Source organism: Ictidomys tridecemlineatus, chromosome 4 (assembly GCF_052094955.1).
Source record: "Ictidomys tridecemlineatus isolate mIctTri1 chromosome 4, mIctTri1.hap1, whole genome shotgun sequence".
NCBI classification, from domain to species: domain Eukaryota; kingdom Metazoa; phylum Chordata; class Mammalia; order Rodentia; family Sciuridae; genus Ictidomys; species Ictidomys tridecemlineatus.
Window position 1 is genome coordinate 200,384,114 of NC_135480.1, and position 18,697 is coordinate 200,402,810.

General features: G+C 35.5%; 1 protein-coding gene and 1 long non-coding RNA gene across 8 annotated transcripts in view; one reads left to right on the plus strand and one right to left on the minus strand.

The window, feature by feature from the left end:
* Positions 1–18,697, minus strand: part of Nr6a1 (nuclear receptor subfamily 6 group A member 1) — a 229,022-nt gene that overhangs the window by 139,071 nt on the left and 71,254 nt on the right. The window lies entirely within an intron of this gene.
* The window catches only part of LOC110597741 (uncharacterized), an 83,901-nt gene that overhangs the window by 21,068 nt on the left and 44,136 nt on the right, over positions 1–18,697 (plus strand). The window contains exons 3-5 of one of the 2 annotated variants that reach the window (XR_013438295.1): positions 8,396–8,495; positions 11,077–11,208; positions 13,213–13,283. This is a non-coding gene — a long non-coding RNA (uncharacterized LOC110597741). Of the gene's footprint in view, positions 1–8,395; positions 8,496–11,076; positions 13,284–18,697 lie in introns of both variants that reach the window. The other variant, XR_013438294.1, reaches the window with a different exon arrangement.

Genomic DNA, 18,697 nt, shown 5'->3' on the forward strand with positions numbered 1-18,697 from the left:
CGACTATTGCTGCTTTACTTTCTGAAGTATAATTTACATATGGGAAGGTGAACAAATCTAAAGTTTCAGTTTGATGAATTTTTAGAGATGTATACATATAAGCAAAACCATCCACATCAAGCCATAAATAGACATTTATAGTAGCTCACAAGAATGCCCCATGACCTTTTCCCCAAATATGTCTAACATCTAACTTCAGATGGTATTAATTTTCCCTTGTCAGGTTTCCCTATTATCACTAATAATCAGATTAAGTCTATCTTTTCTTCTTAAGTTTGCCAACATTTATTCCAATCATATACATCCATTAAATGGATGGAGTCTACAAAAAAGGCAAGAGATTGTATTTAGAAAGCACATAAGCCTGCTGAGGTTGTGGCTCAGGAGAAGAGTGCTTGCCTTGCATGTGTGAGGCAGTGGGTTCGATCCTCAGCATCATATAAAAATAAAATGAAGGTACTATGTCCACCTACAACTAAAAAATAAATGTAAAAAAAAAAAAAAAAAGAAAGCACATAAGCCTCCCTTTTTTTTGATGGTGGTGGTGGTAGTGGTGGGATCAATCAAACCCAGGGCCTAGAGTGAACGCTAGGCAACTGCTCCACCTCTGATCAACATCTCCAGCCCTTCATAATATTTTTAAAGGGACTGAGAAGGTTGTCATAAGAGACCAAAGGAAAAAAAGGGGGAATTCAATTCATTTAAATAAATCCTAAAGAAAATCACTAGACTGTTTCTTAAATTAAAAAACCTATAATCAGTAAGTATTTCTAAGATACTTTAAGAAAATATTAAATTGAATTATTAAGCCTAATGTTGTTTTTTAGTGACTATCTATTTCTGAATAAATCATACTCCAATTACATTTTCTTTCAAGATCACAATCATTTTAAGACCATGCTCCCATATTTAGAAGCTGACATCCTTCCCAAATGAGCCAGATTCTTATATACAATCTTGGCCCCAGTTAGTATATGAAAACTATAAAAGCTCCAAATCAACAGCTTTCTCATGTCAAGTTCTCACTACTCCCCAAACCCTTAGTCTAACATGTACTAACCTATGATTTGAGAGAAAGGGCCCTCTTCATTTCCATCTCCTAGAAGAATATAAATAAACATTCTACTTCTAAAAGCCTAAACTTTCACTAGTTCATTTATATATTCAAATATCCCTGAGAGAGTTAATCAGGGAATTTTGGGGTAAATTCCTTTAACCAGTTTGTTTTCACATAGCCTAATTAAAACCCCACTAAGAAAATGTTAGAGGGTAGGGGGCTGGAGATGTGGCTCAAGCGGTAGCGTGTTCGCCTGGCATGCGTGCGGCCGGGGTTCGATCCTCAGCACCACATACAAACAAAGATGTTGTGTCCGTCGAAAACGAAAAATAAACATTAAAAATTAAAAAAAAAAAAAAGAAAGAAAGAAAATGTTAGAGGGTAATGAGGAAAGGATCCAGTTCCAAGAATTTCGCAGAAGCACAAAAGAAACACTGAGGGCATTCTACAATGAAAAGGTGTCACTGCACATGTGGCTTACAAAGAACCTAAAATTCTTTCTCCTCTACCCAACCTCAAGTTCCCACTAAAAATGCTTCTTACATATTTATAATTAATCCCTTCATAGATGTTACTCTTTAATAATTTCATAGATACAGAATCAAGCAATTATCACAACTGGCAGCTCTAATCACTATTTATTTTAGAAGCATAAATAATCACCAGTCAGCTACTGACAGATATGGATACTCTGATTTCCGAGTACACCTCTCATGTTAAAAAGACTAGCAAGGGGCTCTGCAGTAGTGCATTTGCATGGCATGTGTACGGCACTGGGTTGGATTCTCAGCACCACATAAAAATAAATAAAGGCATTCTGTCCATCTGCAATTACAAAAAAAAATTCTTAAAAAAGACTAGCAATTTGGATTTTTATAACTTTATTTCATCTGCCTTAATTTAAAAATAAGTAAATTTACCAAGCACAGAGGTGCACACACTTGCACTCCCAACAAATCAGATAAGGCAGGAAGATTCCAAATTCAAGGTCAGCCTGGGCAAGTGAGATCTTCTCTCAAAATAAAACATAAAAAGGGGTGAAGATGTAGCTCACAGTGGTTAAGCACCCTGGGATTCAAACCCAGTTTTAAAAAAAGAAGGTAAATTTAGTAGCATCTCATCAGCATCCTCCCGTGCCCTTAGAAGTTAAGAGGGCACTATTTAATCAACATTAGCAAATTTAGGAGTTACTGTTTGATTTTAAGAGTTGGAAAAAAGTACTGATAGTCACTATATTTTTCACTGCCACATATTCCAGGGGAAAAATCAAGTTTTTTTTTGTTTGTTTGGTTGGTTTTATGGTACTAGGGATTGAACTCAGGGGCACTTGACTACTGAGCCACATCCCCATACCCATTTAGTATTTTATTTAGAGACAGGGTCTCATTGAATTACTTAGCACCTCACTTTTGCTGAGTCTGGCTTAAAACTCATGATCCTCCTGCCTCAGCCTCCAAAACCACTGATATTACAGGCATGCTCCACTGCATCCAGCTCAAAAATGTTCTTGATAAGGCAGTAAGATTTATTTATTTTATAAATCTTGACTCTTGGATATACGTCTTTAATATCTTGTGTGGCAGAATAGAAAGCACCCACATAAAGTATTACTATATACTAGGTACCTCAAGGAAAGGAAAGCATGTGGGTTATAAAAGTTAAACTAGTCAATTCTTTCATGGACCATCATTTTACTTGAAAGAAAAAATAACAGACAATTTATGGTTACTCAAACTTGAGTATTAAACATATTTTTTAAACAAATATTTTCTTGAAAAGGTACAAAGCAAGCATGTTACTTCAAGAATGTTACTGACAATATTACTACAAAGCATAAAATGAGCTTCAAAGCAAAAATTAGAATTTTGGAAAATACATATCTACCAATGTGAGCTTCATCACTTCCCCATGCTTAATGTTTCTGATAAGATCAGCAGTGATAACAACAAAGTTGACTTTTTTTTTTTTAAGGTTGGGCTAATTAGACCTCTAGCCACATTAAAATCATATGCAAATTTATTTGTGGTGGTGGGAATCAAACTCAGGGCCTTGTGCATGCTAGGCAAGCACTCTACCACTAAGCTATACCCTCAGCCCCTATTTCAATATTATATAATGAAATGTATTAATATTTAGAAAATATACAAAACTGTGAATGAGTATTTTCCAAGTGACCAATATATATTACAAAATCATTCTTGATTTTATTACAATATGTATATTTATTTACATTTGTAAATATTTATAATATTTACTATATTACAAAATTCCTCTGTTCACTAATAGTTTAGAAACCCTTCCCAGTAAGCTGAAGTTTAACCAAATAATTACCATTATAACAATAATTTAAATTTGGATATTAGGTGCCAGGTATTTTTATATTCCAGATCTTTTAACTGGGATTAAATTTAACCTTGTCAAAAACTCACACAGACCAGAGATATGAAACATTGAGCTCTATAATGTAATAAGAATTGTAATGCATTCTGCTGTTATATATATATATGTCACACAGCAACTAAGTGGCAGGGCTGGGATTTTAAAACAATACTTCTAGGGGCTGGGGTTATGGCTCAGCAGTAGAGGACTTGCCTCGCACGTGCAAGGCCCTGGGTTCAATCCTCAGCACCACATAAATAAATAAATAAAATAAAGTTATAGTGTCCAACTACAACTACAAAAGATAAATATTTAAAAATAATAATACTTTTATAGACATATTGACAAAAATGCCACCTTACAACTACCTATCAAAACATCTATGTTATTATCAGCAAAGTGGCATTTATGGAAATAAACCACCTGTGACTGTGGCCCAGTATGCCTACAAATACAGAAAGAACAAAACAGTAGCCTAAAGTATGACTATATAAATTCAGTTTAACACAGAGAATAGCAAGAAAATAAGCAAACAGGGAGATGTGCTAGATATAACCAAGCTGCCTCTCTTCTTTACCCATCTGATATCTCTACCATCATATATTAAGAAGGAATGACAGGAGTCAAAGATAAAGAATACATCACTGACATACAATCCAAACAATGAAAACTCTTGGCAGATGTTCTCTAAGTTATAATTCCCCTCCTACGCAAACTAAGCCCCAACCTGAGTCTTCTGGCTTTATCACACTGAGCCTTGACAAGAGCTATCATTAGTGTCCAAACTCCACTTTTTGCAGGTTGATGACATATGTCAGGCCTTTATTCCTGATGCCACTCCTGCCTGCCAACTCAGGAAAGGATTCCATAATGCCTTTGGCTTTTCTAAAATACCTTCAAGTCACAAAGCAGCAGCTGACACCAACTCCCTCCTGAGGATGGACACTTGGCCAGGAGCCCATGCTGCAGATGATTTGGAAGTTCTTGATCTTTATTAAAATCATTCCTATCGTCTCACTGGCATTTAAAATAAATTCCTCCCCAGAGAGTTGTCAGAGGTTCTCAAACCTCTTCCATCCAGTGCTAGTCACCTTTGATTAGAGAAAAGCAGTAGAGTGTGGCAGCAGCTGATAAATAAATGTCAGAGCCTGGAGGATAGTCACAGAGTTTTGATTACTTAACAACTATTTCTCATTTAATACCATGGACAGTTTTTAAGTCAACAAAACTCAGCATTACTTACTGAGTCAAATACTTCAGGAAACAGACACAATCAAAGTCAATAGTCCATTTATCTATTTCAGGATGCATACAGGCTAAGAGGTTTCACCTGTAAAGCAAACTGTTAGGCTATGTACTTTGCAAATGGCCAGAGGGCATTAGGAAACTTCTGTTTAAAAAAAAAAAAAAAAAACATGCTTTGTCACATCAGAGAGGCAGTGAGGCAATGTTTAATAAGTAAACCCACATACATACAGACTCAAGGATTCCGACTCCGACCCTGCTGTGTGCCCTAGGATCTTCATTCCCCTTCCAAGTTGATTTTTCTCACTTGTTAAATTAAGATCCTTAGAACAGGCTATACTTCCTCCCACTATCACTTTTAATTTTGATGCAAAGTCAGGCTTGGAAACCATTAGATTAAATGACCTTTATTGTTTTAAGTTATAAAACTTAAAAAATGGTACTTAACTTGCCCTTCTTTCAACTCAGAACTTTTTTCCCATCTATGATTAGCATTCTCAAACACCAGGGATGTCCAATTTATGTCAGGTTAGCAATGTTGACATAAATTTAAAAGCAACAAGTCAATATTAGTAACTTGTCTAACATTATTTCATTTCTGGAAAGTATGAAGATCTAAGTACAGCTGACCCAGAGAAAATGCATTAAAAATAAAAGTTTTAAGGCATTATATGTTACAAAGATCCAATTATTTGCTGGAAATTGCCAAGAAAAGCAACATAAGAAAAGCACGTTCCCTAAATGTTATAAAAAAATAAAAACAGTGATGGAACAAATAAGTCAACTTATTCATAACTTAGAGTACCTTAAAACAAACCTATAATCTACCTGAGGCAAAATTAAACTTTCTAAGAACAGAGTTTATTTATTTATTTATTTATTAGTTGTACACAATACCTTTATTTTGTTTATTTTTATGTGGTGTTGAGGATCGAACCCAGGGCCTCCTGCATGTTAGGCGAGTGCTCTACCACTGAGCCACAACCCCAGCCCCAAGAACAGAGTTTTTAAAGGATAAAATACTATATAATTAAATTAATGGGTCAGAGAAAGAAATACATCATCTTATATCACTGAGGCTTCACAAATGTTTTACTATTGTACAAGGAAAAGACTGAGTCCTTTGATACCCATTCTTGTTTATTTTTTTTATTGTCAAAAAACACATGCCCACTGGCTTAATTTCCATGAATATCAGCTACTGATGACTTTGGTTCTTATTTCTTTGATGGCTTTATATTCCCAATCCATTATACACTCATCTCAGCTGAACAACAATCTCTGGCAGAGTTAGTTAAAAGAGTTATTCGCTGACTACAGATATACTGTGAATTAATTTACCATGGAAAAATGAAGTGCTGCTTCCTGCAAGTTTGTAAAACCTAGAATAGTAATATCTCAAAAACATGAAGTCACAATAACTATAGGATGGAGAACTCAGGGGGCCCTCAGAGTATTTTTAAAGGTTTTTGAAGTATGTATATTGCATTTAGTACCAGGCCATTTTGCCACAAAATTGCTGGCTGCCCACTTTCTTTTACCCTCCAATCTCAAGTATCTGAAGTAAGCTGATGTAAAGCTGTCATGCAAACTGTAAAATCTTCTAAGTTATTCAGTTTAAATTTCTAATCCTACTCTTGATTTATTAAAACATCAAGCAGATTAAATGTAAGAATAACCAATAATTTCACATACAACTATGCTTTTTCAAGCTTTCTTTTCTCCTTCCCAATATTCAAGTGAACACACTGGATTCAGTAGGTTCCTTTGTATTGCCTTGAAACACCACACTCTTAAGGCTAACTTAAAACCAGAATTAACAGTCACAGTGCTGGGACAGACTCAAACCAAATGATTAGTAGGGATGTGGAGGGAGGAAGAAAACTTACTAAGTTTAAATAGTTAAATTCATTCAAATATTTGTGTGACTTCTCATTTGGCAACTTCTTTTAGAGGTTGTAATTGTATAAACACAGAGTTACTAATTAATGGTTGGCATATGTAATTAGTACACAACCTGGTGATGTCTGAACAACTATTTTTCCAGTAACTATCACTGTCTGGTTCCACCAAACAGGGAAGGATGTACTAGGATGACAGAAACAGTAGCACCACCACTAGCAGGTATCTACTCTTAAAAAAGTGGAGATCAGATCTTTCAAGTGTAGCAACAGAATTTCATAGACCAAACAGACAAGGAGGCAATGGATAAGTTCCTGGATTCCATAATTTAATTTGTTTTCAAATTTTTGTGTTTAGGTGCTTGCATTCTGGAAGAAAATCCATAACTTTCCAGAAATCTTTAAATTGTCCAACTAATTTAATCCTTACTATCAACGAGGTAGATACTAACATTCTCATTTTACAGATTGAGGAAAATTAAGCTTCTGAGAAAAGAAAGTGGTAAAGCATTAATTTAAGAAATATTTTTAAAACATGCATATGTGTACATAAATATGCTAGTCAGAGATTGTTTTAACCATAAAACAGGGCTTTATGTTAATATATATATTACTAGAAGCCAATTTCTGGATAAAACATGCAATTTTATTTAGTAACATGAATCATCATCATTTTAATAATTTAAGTAATTTTGAAATAACAATACAGCTTGTAACGTGTCATGCACTATTTAAAATACTTGACATATTGACTCATTTAGCTCTCACAACTATCCTATGAGGTATACACTATCATCATCCCTATTTTATAGATAAGGAAACAAAGAAACGGGTTAAGTAATTTACCCAGGGCCACATAGCTAGGAAACTGAAAAGTCATCATTATGGCTCAATGTCTGTGCCCTTACTATGCTATACTGCTTCTGTAAACATTTAATATATGAAAATTTTAATTATGGTCATTTTATAGAAAAAAAAACCTGAAAGCCAAAGAATCTTCCAATTTGAAAATGTCTATTATGATAAGGTACTTCATTTATTCTATGTTAGCACATATGAACCAAGAGCAATGAGGAGAACCTAGTGATTACATTTGTACTCTTTCACATACATAACCTCATTATTATTTCACAGCTGTGTGTGCAGAAGAGCAAGTGCTATGTGTCCCACATTTTAAAGAGCAGTTCATTAACACTGAGAGGTTAATATCACTACTCACCATTACCTGAACTTTCCTGCCTTTAGGATTTCATGTGCATGTTTTCTCCCTCTATTGGACTATCTTTCCTTTAGTCTAGTAAAATTCAATTAAACCTTGAAAGCCTATCATATCATATGTGACCTACTTACATATACACCTTTCCTATCATTGAGAGGCAGAAATAGTCCTCATTCATTCTCCCTTAAAGTAATTCATACCATTCCATCAGCATATGAGTCAATCTTCTTCTTCATCAGCTTTATCTGTTTAGTTCCCTAGGCAGATACTGGGCTCCATGATGGGAAAGGCAATGTAAAAGAGAAAGGATTCTTAGGATTCTATTGCTGAACTGTTAAAACGAAGCAGCAGAAAACTAGCACAGTTCAGCTAAAAGGAACACAGATTCATGCTGACAGTCTGTTGTCATCTTTACAACTTAAGAATTATCCACTAGCAGCATTACTCTAAATGCTTCCAGTGATGTTCCCTGCTGGTGCTTGGGAAATTTCTAGGCAGATAGACAGCCACCTGAGACAGTGACTCTTCTTCTATTATCTATTAATCACTAAAATATATTGTTTTATTGAGTTTATGCTTCTTGTTTCTTCCAAGTATACCAAGAGACCACAGAAGGACTATGAAAACATTTACATCTCCAAGCTGGAGAAATGTGGGTTTCAATATTTCATGGTATCTCTGGAAAAGAAAAGAGGTAAGTGAAATTATAAAGATATGGTGAGTTCTGACTAACTTAAACCAGTCTAAATTAAGTAAGAACAATTTATTAAATGTTCAGTTTATATAGCCATGTAATCATTAGCTAACTTAATCCTAAACTTTTTTAACCCTTTAGATTTATCCTTGCATTGAGGACATAAATACCTTGGCCATATTCATTTAAAAGACCCCAAAGTGTACTTAAACTTGCTGAATGATAGAAACTAATGTTAAGGGCTTAAAGCAATCTAAACAAATAAGGGATGGTGGTCTCTAGGGTATGAAAGTTATTTGTCTCATATACAATCTGAAATGCTCCTATGTCATTCCAGAAATCTACCTATCTCTCCTCTGTAGTTTATCAAGGCTATGAAAAGCATTCTTTTTAGAATGCCATGAATTTAAGAAATGCTATTTTGTAAGCACTGAATGGTTTTGATGCAGCAGAAATCAGTACTTTTGTTTAAATTTTTTTTTTTAGATGTAGATGGACACAAAACCTTTATTGTGTTTATTTCTATGTGGTATTGAAGATCAAATCCAGTGCCTCACATGTGCTAGGCAAGCACTCTACCAATGAGCTACAACCCCAGCCCAATCAGTATGTTTTTTAAGTCTGAATATTTATCCAAATGCTATAAGGCTTGATATTTCCTCATGCCAAAGGGGAAGATCATTTAAAGTAAATCCATTAAAGATTTTTAAAAATACTACACAGTAATAGTTGCTTAAATTTTTTTGTTCATTTGTATATGGTATACTCTCATAATACTGAAAACAAATGTTGCTAGTGGAGAATTTTGATGGAGGGTAAAAGAATTGATGTAGAACATAAACAGCTTACATCTTAGCCAAATTCTCACTGGTTGATATTTCTTTTGTTCTTTTTTTCTTTCTTTCTTTCCTTTTTTTTTTTTGGTACCAGGGATTGAATCCAGGGGCACTTAACCACTTAAGCACATCCCCAGCCCTTTTTTGTATTTTATTTAGAGACAGGGTCTTGGTAAATTGCTTAGGGCCTCGCTAAATTCCTAAGACTGGCTTTGAACTGGAAGTCCTCCTGCCTCAGCCTTGAGAACCACTGGGATTACAGGCATGCACCACCACACCCAGCTCTTTTTTTCTTCTTATTGTGTACAATTTGGTTACTTTAAAAAATAAATTGAAGCTGGGCTCAGTGGCACATGTCTATAATCCCACAGCTCAAGACTGAGGCAGGAGAATGGCAAGTTCAAAGCCAACCTCAGCAGCTTAGCGAGACTTTAAGCAATTTAGTGACCCTGTCTCAAAAAAAATAAAAAAGGGCTGGATATGTGGCTCAGTAGTTAAGCAACCCCTGGTACAGAGAAAGAGAGAGAGAGAGAGAGAGAGAGAGAGAGAGAGAGAGAGAGAGAGAGAGAGAAAGTCAGCTTTTAGTATTTAAACCTAAAAGGTAATAACTATTCCTGGTTGGAGATTAACCTCAATTCATTCAACAGTTCTATAAACCCTTTTCCTACTGAGCACTCCTAGATTCTTCCCATTATAAATCTTATGTTCTGAAAAGACCAATATTAATTAATCTTCCAGATATTTCATCACATTCAACAAATAATTTAAAATAACCATTATGTCCTATAACCATTATGTCCCAAAACAAAGACATGCATTTTAGTACTTTTTGGGGAGACTGTTGGTTTTGTGGTGCTGGGGACTACACTCAGTATGAGCTATACCACCTAGGCCACTCTGTGTCCTTAATGAGAAGGAAAATAGGCCTTCCATTAGCAGGTGGGTTTTTTTGTTTACTTACTTATTTTTGCTTTTTTTCAATATGGAAAATGACTTGTGGACTGATCCAGGATTCTCAGAGAAATCACCAATTACGGAGGTCACTTTTTTCCCATCTTCCCCTATGAAACATTCTGCCTACAGGCAGTTAAGAAAAGGAAACTCACATGTTTGATTTAGCTATGCAGTAAAGGTTCTACCCCCAGATATCAATAGTTAGTTTTGTAGTAAAGAAGGGAAGAGGCAATATGATTAATGAGCACTAGAAAATCATGTCCAGTATTCAAGTTTTGGTTTGTATGCTTTTTTTTTTTTTTTTAAAGAGAGAGTGAGAGAGGAAAGAGAGAGAGAGAGAGAATTTTTTTTAATATTTATTTTTTAGTTCTCGGCGGACACAACATCTTTGTTGGTATGTGGTGCTGAGGATCGAACCTGGGCCGCACGCATGCCAGGCGAGCGCGCTACCGCTTGAGCCACATCCCCAGCCCTGTATGCTTTTTTTTAATAAAGATCAGGTTTTTTTTAACCAGGAAAATGTGGATTAGGAATTTAATGGGATTTACAAATACAAGCCTATTTACAAATAGGTCCCTAATGTTAATTTCTTTCTTATCCCTTAATAATAAAAATACTATGCTAAAGTTGAGTATCTGCCATCTTCAAATTTACAAAATAAATCCATTCAAAGCCATTTAATCAGATATCCATTTGAGTCTGCTTGTATATAAATTATTACAACCTATAGTCCTACTGTTCACCACCTCTCTGCTGTATACAAACTAATTTCATAATTTGAATATTCTCAGTTAAAACCTGGAAAAGAATGTATGAGCCTCCATCAGTCTCAGTGCTCAATAGCCCTCAGAACACAAGTGCAGGCTGAAGAAGGGCCACCAGGCCAGCCTTAAGAGGACTCCATGGAACATTCAACGCTGTCGGTGAGTTTGGGATTTAAAAAAACCACCGACCGTTGACTGTACCTTGGGATCCTTACAAACAACACTATATATCCTGAAGTAAAGGAGTAGGCTATCTGTTCGCACATTACATGAAATCACCTTAAAACAGTCCTGCAGCCTGTCCCCCAAAGTGAATTTTTTTTAAAGTCCCCCATCTATTTGAATTACCCATTGTTTCTTGTTTTTTGCTGTGTTTTGACTACAGAGTGATTCATTTTAACAAGGTTAAGAGAGCTCCATGATAGGACCTACTATTATATTTAATGCCCCCTAGAAATACACATCTGGTAAGAAATATGATATATCAACATCAAGAAGAAATTTTTAAAAATAAATTTGGAATAAAACCTAGTCAAATATTTTATGCACATTTCTTCCATTTTCCCTCAAAAATTTCCACTATGGGCAAAGATATGATTTAATCAGCAAAACTGCTCAAAATTGTCCAATATCTATATAGTACTTATCACATCCAAACTCCAATTAGTTTATGTGGTTAAGTTTTAACAGCTCACTATGAGCTATTGCCTCACTATTTCCATACCAACATATGCTTATTAAATGCTTCTTAAATTCAAGCAAAAAGTTAGCTCTGGAATCAGATCCAGAATGAATCTTGGCTCAACCCTCTAACTAGATGTGTGACTGAGCAAGTATCTAAATCTATTTTCTAATGTACAAAATGAATAAGAGAACCTACCTCATGAAGTTTTGAGATTCAAAGAAATAATATATTTAAGTTGCTTTGAACCATTCCTAGCACACAGCAAATGCTTTAGATATGAACCCTATTATGTAACTCCAAACATAATCTGTGCTAAATTACCTTGAAAAAAATACTCATAGCTCTAAGTGTGACACAGAAAGCAAAACATAAGCAGGGTCCCTGAGCTCTGGTTTACAGTTACCAATACATACAGGTACCGCCTATATGGTCACAGAGCTACCTGTGAGGTTCTCTAGGAGCTCTTTCCTTCTCACAGTTTTTCCACCTTTAAGAAATTACCCAGCTTTATGTGAACTGGCAACCATGCAGACAGCTGATTACTAAGACAAAAACAGACTTCAAAGAACCAGTGTGGAAAAGAAGAGCTAGGAGTTGGGGAGGACAAAGGCAACTCCACAGACTGGAAACACTGATGGCTGCACTCAACATTCATTGCTGTCGGTGGGTTTGAATCTGAGCTGACTCACTGATCAATGAATGCAAACTGCGGACCAAACAACCCAAAAAAACAAAACATAGCGTCACCAGTGCATATCAGCTACTGCTCTGTGTGGGATTTCAACACACTAATTTAAGCCTCTCTTATTTCTTTGGTTCTAATACAGAGGAAGCTCTCTAGATTCCTAGTACTATTTTTCAGTGTTCTAGATTTAAGGAAATTATATGTATGTGCAAACACAAACACACACACACACACACACACACACACACACACAGACACACATCTCCCCACCCTCTACCCTCAGTACTGGGAATTGAACCCAAGAGCACTTTACCACTGAGCTACATCCCCAGTTCTTTTTTTTTTAATTTTGAGACCAGCTCTAAGTTGCTAAAGTTCTAAATTGCTGAGGCTAGCTTCAAATCTGAAATCCTCCTGCCTCAGATTCCTGAGCCACTGGAATTACAAGCATGTACCACTGCACTCTGGCTAAGGAAATGGTATTTTACAGGGAGAATAAATTATATATATATATATATATTTTAATTTTTTTTAGTTGTCAATGGACCTTTTTTTATTCATTTATATGTGGTGCTGAGAACTGAACCCAGTGCCTCACAAATGCTAGGTGAGCACTGTACCACTGAGCCACAACCCAGCCCAATACATTATAGATTATTTTTTAAAAAAGAGAATTTTTTTAATATTTATTTTTTAGTTTTCAGTGGACACAACATCTTTATTTTTATTTATTTATTTATTTATTTATTTATTTTTAGAGAGAGAGAGAGAATTTTTAATATTTATTTTTTAGTTTTTCGGCAGACACAACATCTTTGTTGGTATGTGGTGCTGAGGATCAAACCCGGGCCACACGCATGCCAGGTGAGTGCGCTACCGCTTGAGCCACATCCCCAGCCCACATTATAGATTTTAATATCACATTATATTTAAAAACCAATGCTTTTATAATTTTTAAATTAAGCAATTCCTTAGCGGAAATCACATGTAAAGAAAATTATTTGATATTATCTATTACTAAGATAATAAATTAATATAAACTGAAAACTTATTTTTTTAAATTTTTTTTAGTTATACATGGACACAATATCTTTTTTTTAAAAACTCTATTTTATTTATTTATATGTGGTGCTGAGGATTGAACCCAGGGCCTTGCACGTGCAAGGCGAGCGCTTTACCGATGAGCCATAACCCCAGTCCCTGGACACAATATCTTTATTTTGTTTATTTATTTTTATGTCGTGCTGAGGATCGAACCCACTGCCTCACATGTGCAAGGCAAGCACTCTGCCACTGAGCCACAATCCAAGCCCTGAAAACTTAGTTTATATCCTTGAGACTTTTACCTATGCACAAACAAGGAGATAAATATATTAATTTGAGGGGTTTGGGGAGTGGCTTAAACAAATATGAGTTCATTTTATACCTACTGTTCTAATTTGCTTTTATACTCAGCTACATATTATTGATAGCATGTAACAATCTTTTAAATGGCTATATAGCATGTCTTAGTATGAATGCCCTAGTAATCACTGTTCAAATGTCTTAAATTTTTTCATTTAACCCAAAGTACAAAATTCATTCATTCTGATCTTTGCAATCCATGCGTCTCAAACAAGAAAAATATGTAAGTAAGATAGGAGACATACCACATTCTTCTTAACAGAAATTAAAATTTAATATCAACTTTCTAAATCCTATAATGTAAGATGAGTCACTAAAATGTTCATGCTAATGAAAGGAAAACATGAGCCTTATCATATAGTAAGTCTGAGACAGAAAGAAACAGACTTATAAGAAGAGCAAAGTCAAATAAATAAGGCACGAGGAGAAGAGTCTTGTCAATTTAGCCTTCCAAAATTTTTTCTCAAGGATAGAAAGGAAGCAACAATGCAGGAACAGTGAGACAAGAATCCAAAAAACAAATCAAAGCCAAAAGAAAAATGTACTCTTAATTGTTTCCTTTGCTGCACAGAAGCTTTTTAATTTGACTCTATCCCACTTACTGATTCTTGGTTTTATTTCTTGAGCTTTTAGGAGTCTTATCAAGGAATATGGTTTCTGCATTAATATGCTGAAGTGTTGATCCTGTGTTTTCTTCTAACAGTTTCAGTGTTTCTGGTCCACTTTAAGCTGATTTTTGTGTAGAGTTGAGAGGCAGGGGTCTACTTTCATTCTACATATGGATATCCAGTTTTTTTATAAAAAAAATACAAATGGTCAAAAAATATATGAAAAAATGTTCAACATCTCTAGTAATCAGGGAAATAAAAATCAAAACTATATAGTTTCATCTCATTCAAAATAGAATGTCAGTCATTGAAAATACAAATAATAATAACTGTTGGCAAGGATGTGGGGGGGAAAGGTACACTTACACATTTTTTTATGTGGGAATGGCAAATTAGTACAACCATTCTGAAAACCACTCTCAAGATCAGGAACAGCAGGGCACAGTGGCACACGCACACACCTATAATCTCAGCAGCTTGAGAAGCTGAGGCAGAAGGATCAAGAGTTCAAAGCCAGCCTTAGCAACTCAGCAAGGCCCTAAGCAACTCAGCAAGACTCTCTCTCTCTCTTTTTTTTTTTTTTAAAGAGAGAGTGAGAGAGGAGAGAGAGAGAGAGAATTTTTTTTTAATATTTATTTTTTAGTTCTCGGTGGACACAACATCTTTGTTGGTATGTGGTGCTGAGGATCGAACCCGGGCCGCACGCATGCCAGGCGAGCGCACTACCGCTTGAGCCATATCCCCAGCCCAAGACTCCCTCTCAATAAAATAAAAAAGGGCTGGGGATGTGGCTCAGTGGTTAAGCACCCCTGGGTTCAATCCTTGGTATCAAAAAGAAAAAGGCCAGGAACAGAACCACCACATGAACCAGCTACTCCTTTCCTCGGTATTTATCCAAAAGATCTAATATCAGCATACTCTACTGATACATGCATATCAATGTTCAAAGCAGCACAACAATGTTCACAACAGCCAAGTTACATAATCAGTCTAGGTACCTGTAAACAGACAAATGGATAAAGAAAACGTGGAATATGTTCACAGTAGAGTTTTCCTCAGTCATAAAGAAGAAAGAAACTGGGCACAGTGGCACACACCTGTAATCCCAAGCGGCTCCAAGGCTGAGGCAGGAGGATCACAAGTTCAAAGCCAACCTTAGCAATAGCAAGGTGCTAAGCAACTCTGTGAAGCCCTGTCTCTAAATAAAATACTAAATAGGGCTAGGGATGTGACTCAGTGATTGAGTGCCTCTGAGTTAAATCCCTGATACCCACCCCCCACACACACACACAAAAAAAATGACATTATGTCATTTGTTGATAAATGGATGAACCCATTGAATTTCATGCTAAGAGAAATAAATCAGGCTCAAAGTCAAGGGTCCAATGTTTTCTCTCTTAGGCAGAAGCTAGAAAGAGGGAGAGAAATAATTTTTTAAACAGAGTGGTGCTCATGAAAATGCAAAGATAATGAAGAGAACAGATGAAGGGGATCAAGAGGGAGGGAGGGAAGAAGGGAGAGAACAAGTACTGGCAAATGAAATCTACCATATTATGCTATATCCATGCACTATATACCACAATGAATCCCACTTTTTATATTTATATATATATACATATATAATTATAATGCACTAATTAAAATAGTAAAGTAATAATAATAATATAAGGGAGATCAGTAGATACAGCAAGTGCTCAGAGTGGAGAGGAAGGGAAGAAAAGGGCAGGTACCTGGGAACGTAATTAATCAAATTACTTTATGTACATGTACAAATATGGCATAATGAACCCCATTATTATATATAATTATAATTCACCAATAAAAATGTTTTAAAGGGGCTGTGGCTGTGGTTCAGAGTAGAGCACTTGCTTTGCATTTGTGAGGCACTGGGTTCGATTCTCAGCACTGCATATAAATATATAAAATAAAGGTCCATCAACAACAAAATTTTTCTTTAAAGTTTTAAAAATGCAGATCCCAGAATCCTACTCTACACCAGAGACAGTGCCCTAGAATCTATACTTTTTTAGTTGTTGATGGACTGTATTGTCTTTATTTTTATGTGGTGCTGAGGTTCGAACCCAGTGTCTCATGCATATAGGCAAGCACGCTACCAATGAGCCACAACCCCAGCCCCTAGAATCCATACTTTTAACAAATGCACCAGTTGACTTTGAGCCACGGAAGACTCATCCAAAGTAAAGCCAAATCTACCAGCTTAACATGGGCTTCCTGCCACGGCATCATGCTATCTATTTTTCAACTGTTGCCAAATCTTTCCTGCCATGGTTCTTCTGAGTAGAGAGAGGTATAATCACACTTGTTTTGTTATTGAGTATGTTTCTCCAAAGTATATAAATATTTGTACTATTTTATGGCAGCCAAAAATACAGATCTGCATTTGGGTTTATGCTCTCATACCTAAAGAATCTAATGAATGAACTAGGTTAAATTCAGATGACTATTCTACCAATAAGTCTTCATAGAAACCCATGAGTTTTCTTTCTGTCATACTGTGGACACAGAGAAGGCATTCCATGTGTTGATGTTTCTCAGATGCCAAGCATTCTGGGCATTTATTTTTAACCACCAATTATTCCCAAATTTTCTGAAAACATTAGAAAAGAATGACACATTCATTCTTTGAAAAATGTGCATTTGGACAAACATGCCATTTATTTACAGAAAATCAATAGGTTTTAAATATGTCAATAAAACAATGACATATTTCAACAACCAAAATTCTCTGCAGTTTCTTTTAGACAAAAGTAAGTGCTAGGGCTAGGGTTGTGGCTCAGTGGTAGAGCACTCACCTAACGTGTGAGGCACTTGGTTTGATCCTCAGTACCACATAAAAATAAACAAAATAAAGGTATTGTGTCCACCTATAACTAAAAATAAAAAACCATATTTTTTAAAAGTAAGTGTTGTAAGAGGGGAGACAACTATGTGAGCTTGAGGGTATTTTCTGTAGATGGGAATCTAAATAAATACATGCAATAGAGAAAACAAAAGGCATGTATAGTAAGGGAAAGAGTAGAACAGTTCAAAACTGTTAGGAAGTCATGAGGATTATAGCCCTGAGAAGCTAAAAGTACAAATTACAGGAAGATGCTATTTATGATTCACAATCGTGGAGTTAAAAGTAAATAAGCTACAAGCAGAAAGAAAAAAATAGTTAACAAACAGTTATTGGACACTTACTGTTTACCTCAAATGCAAAATAAGAGCCAGGAGAAATTGAAGAAACAAAAGTATAAAATGAAAAGGGCAGAACAAATTCCACTGAACAAATATTCCAAGTATGAAAAGCTCTGCAAAAGATAAAAACAAGGTATTATGGGAGTAAATGATAGAAGGAACCAATGCAGTCTTGGGTAAGAGAGTCAGGAAAAGCTTCCTTGAAGAAATAATATTCAAGTGAAGACTTTAAAGGTATATATAAATACCTGAGTGAAATAGACACAAGGTGAGCATTCAGGGCAGAGCTGAGGGACCAAAGAAGCAATAGTGTTTTCACAAAAGTATATGTACAAAAGTGTAGCTAAACTGCACAAAAGACATGCAGTTCACACATTTTCAATGTCAAAAAATGAGGCAGGATTTTAAAAAATGATTAATGATATTTTTGAAAAGAACAATTTTGGCACAATAGTCATGGCTGGAAGTAGATTTCTGGAAAGGTAATAAAGAGGCTGAAGGTAAGAATTCTGGTACTTAACTATAGGCACTGGGCAGGTTACTTAACCTTTAAACCTATGTCATTTGCAAATATGTGATATAATAATAGTATTTATTTCACAGGGCTGCGTAAGAATACATGTAAGTTACCTCACACAGAACCTAATACACAAAATGCTAATCTCATAGTGTATAATACACCCAAGCCAGTGCTTATAAAAGAAAAAAAAAGGCAGACTGGAAGTTCAAGTAGACTAGAACAAAACAAACCAAAAAAAAAAAAAATGTTAACAGTTGTAATCTCTAAACTATAGAATTACAAAAGCAGATGAAAAATCCACAGGAAAAGGAAAGATAAACTATTTTTTAGCAAAAAGGGGAACTGTGGAAAAGCCCAGCTGCAGGGATAGTAGAAAATAATGGGCTCCAGGTCCGTGAAGAAAGTGGCCACCTTGGAAAGCAGGGCAGACATGGTATTTCTCTTTACAAGGAAAAACTAAAGACACTTCCCATATCTTGTATCACTATAAGGCCTCAGTGAGGAAACACATGTGAAAATTGTTCTACCAACAGAGAATAAAACAA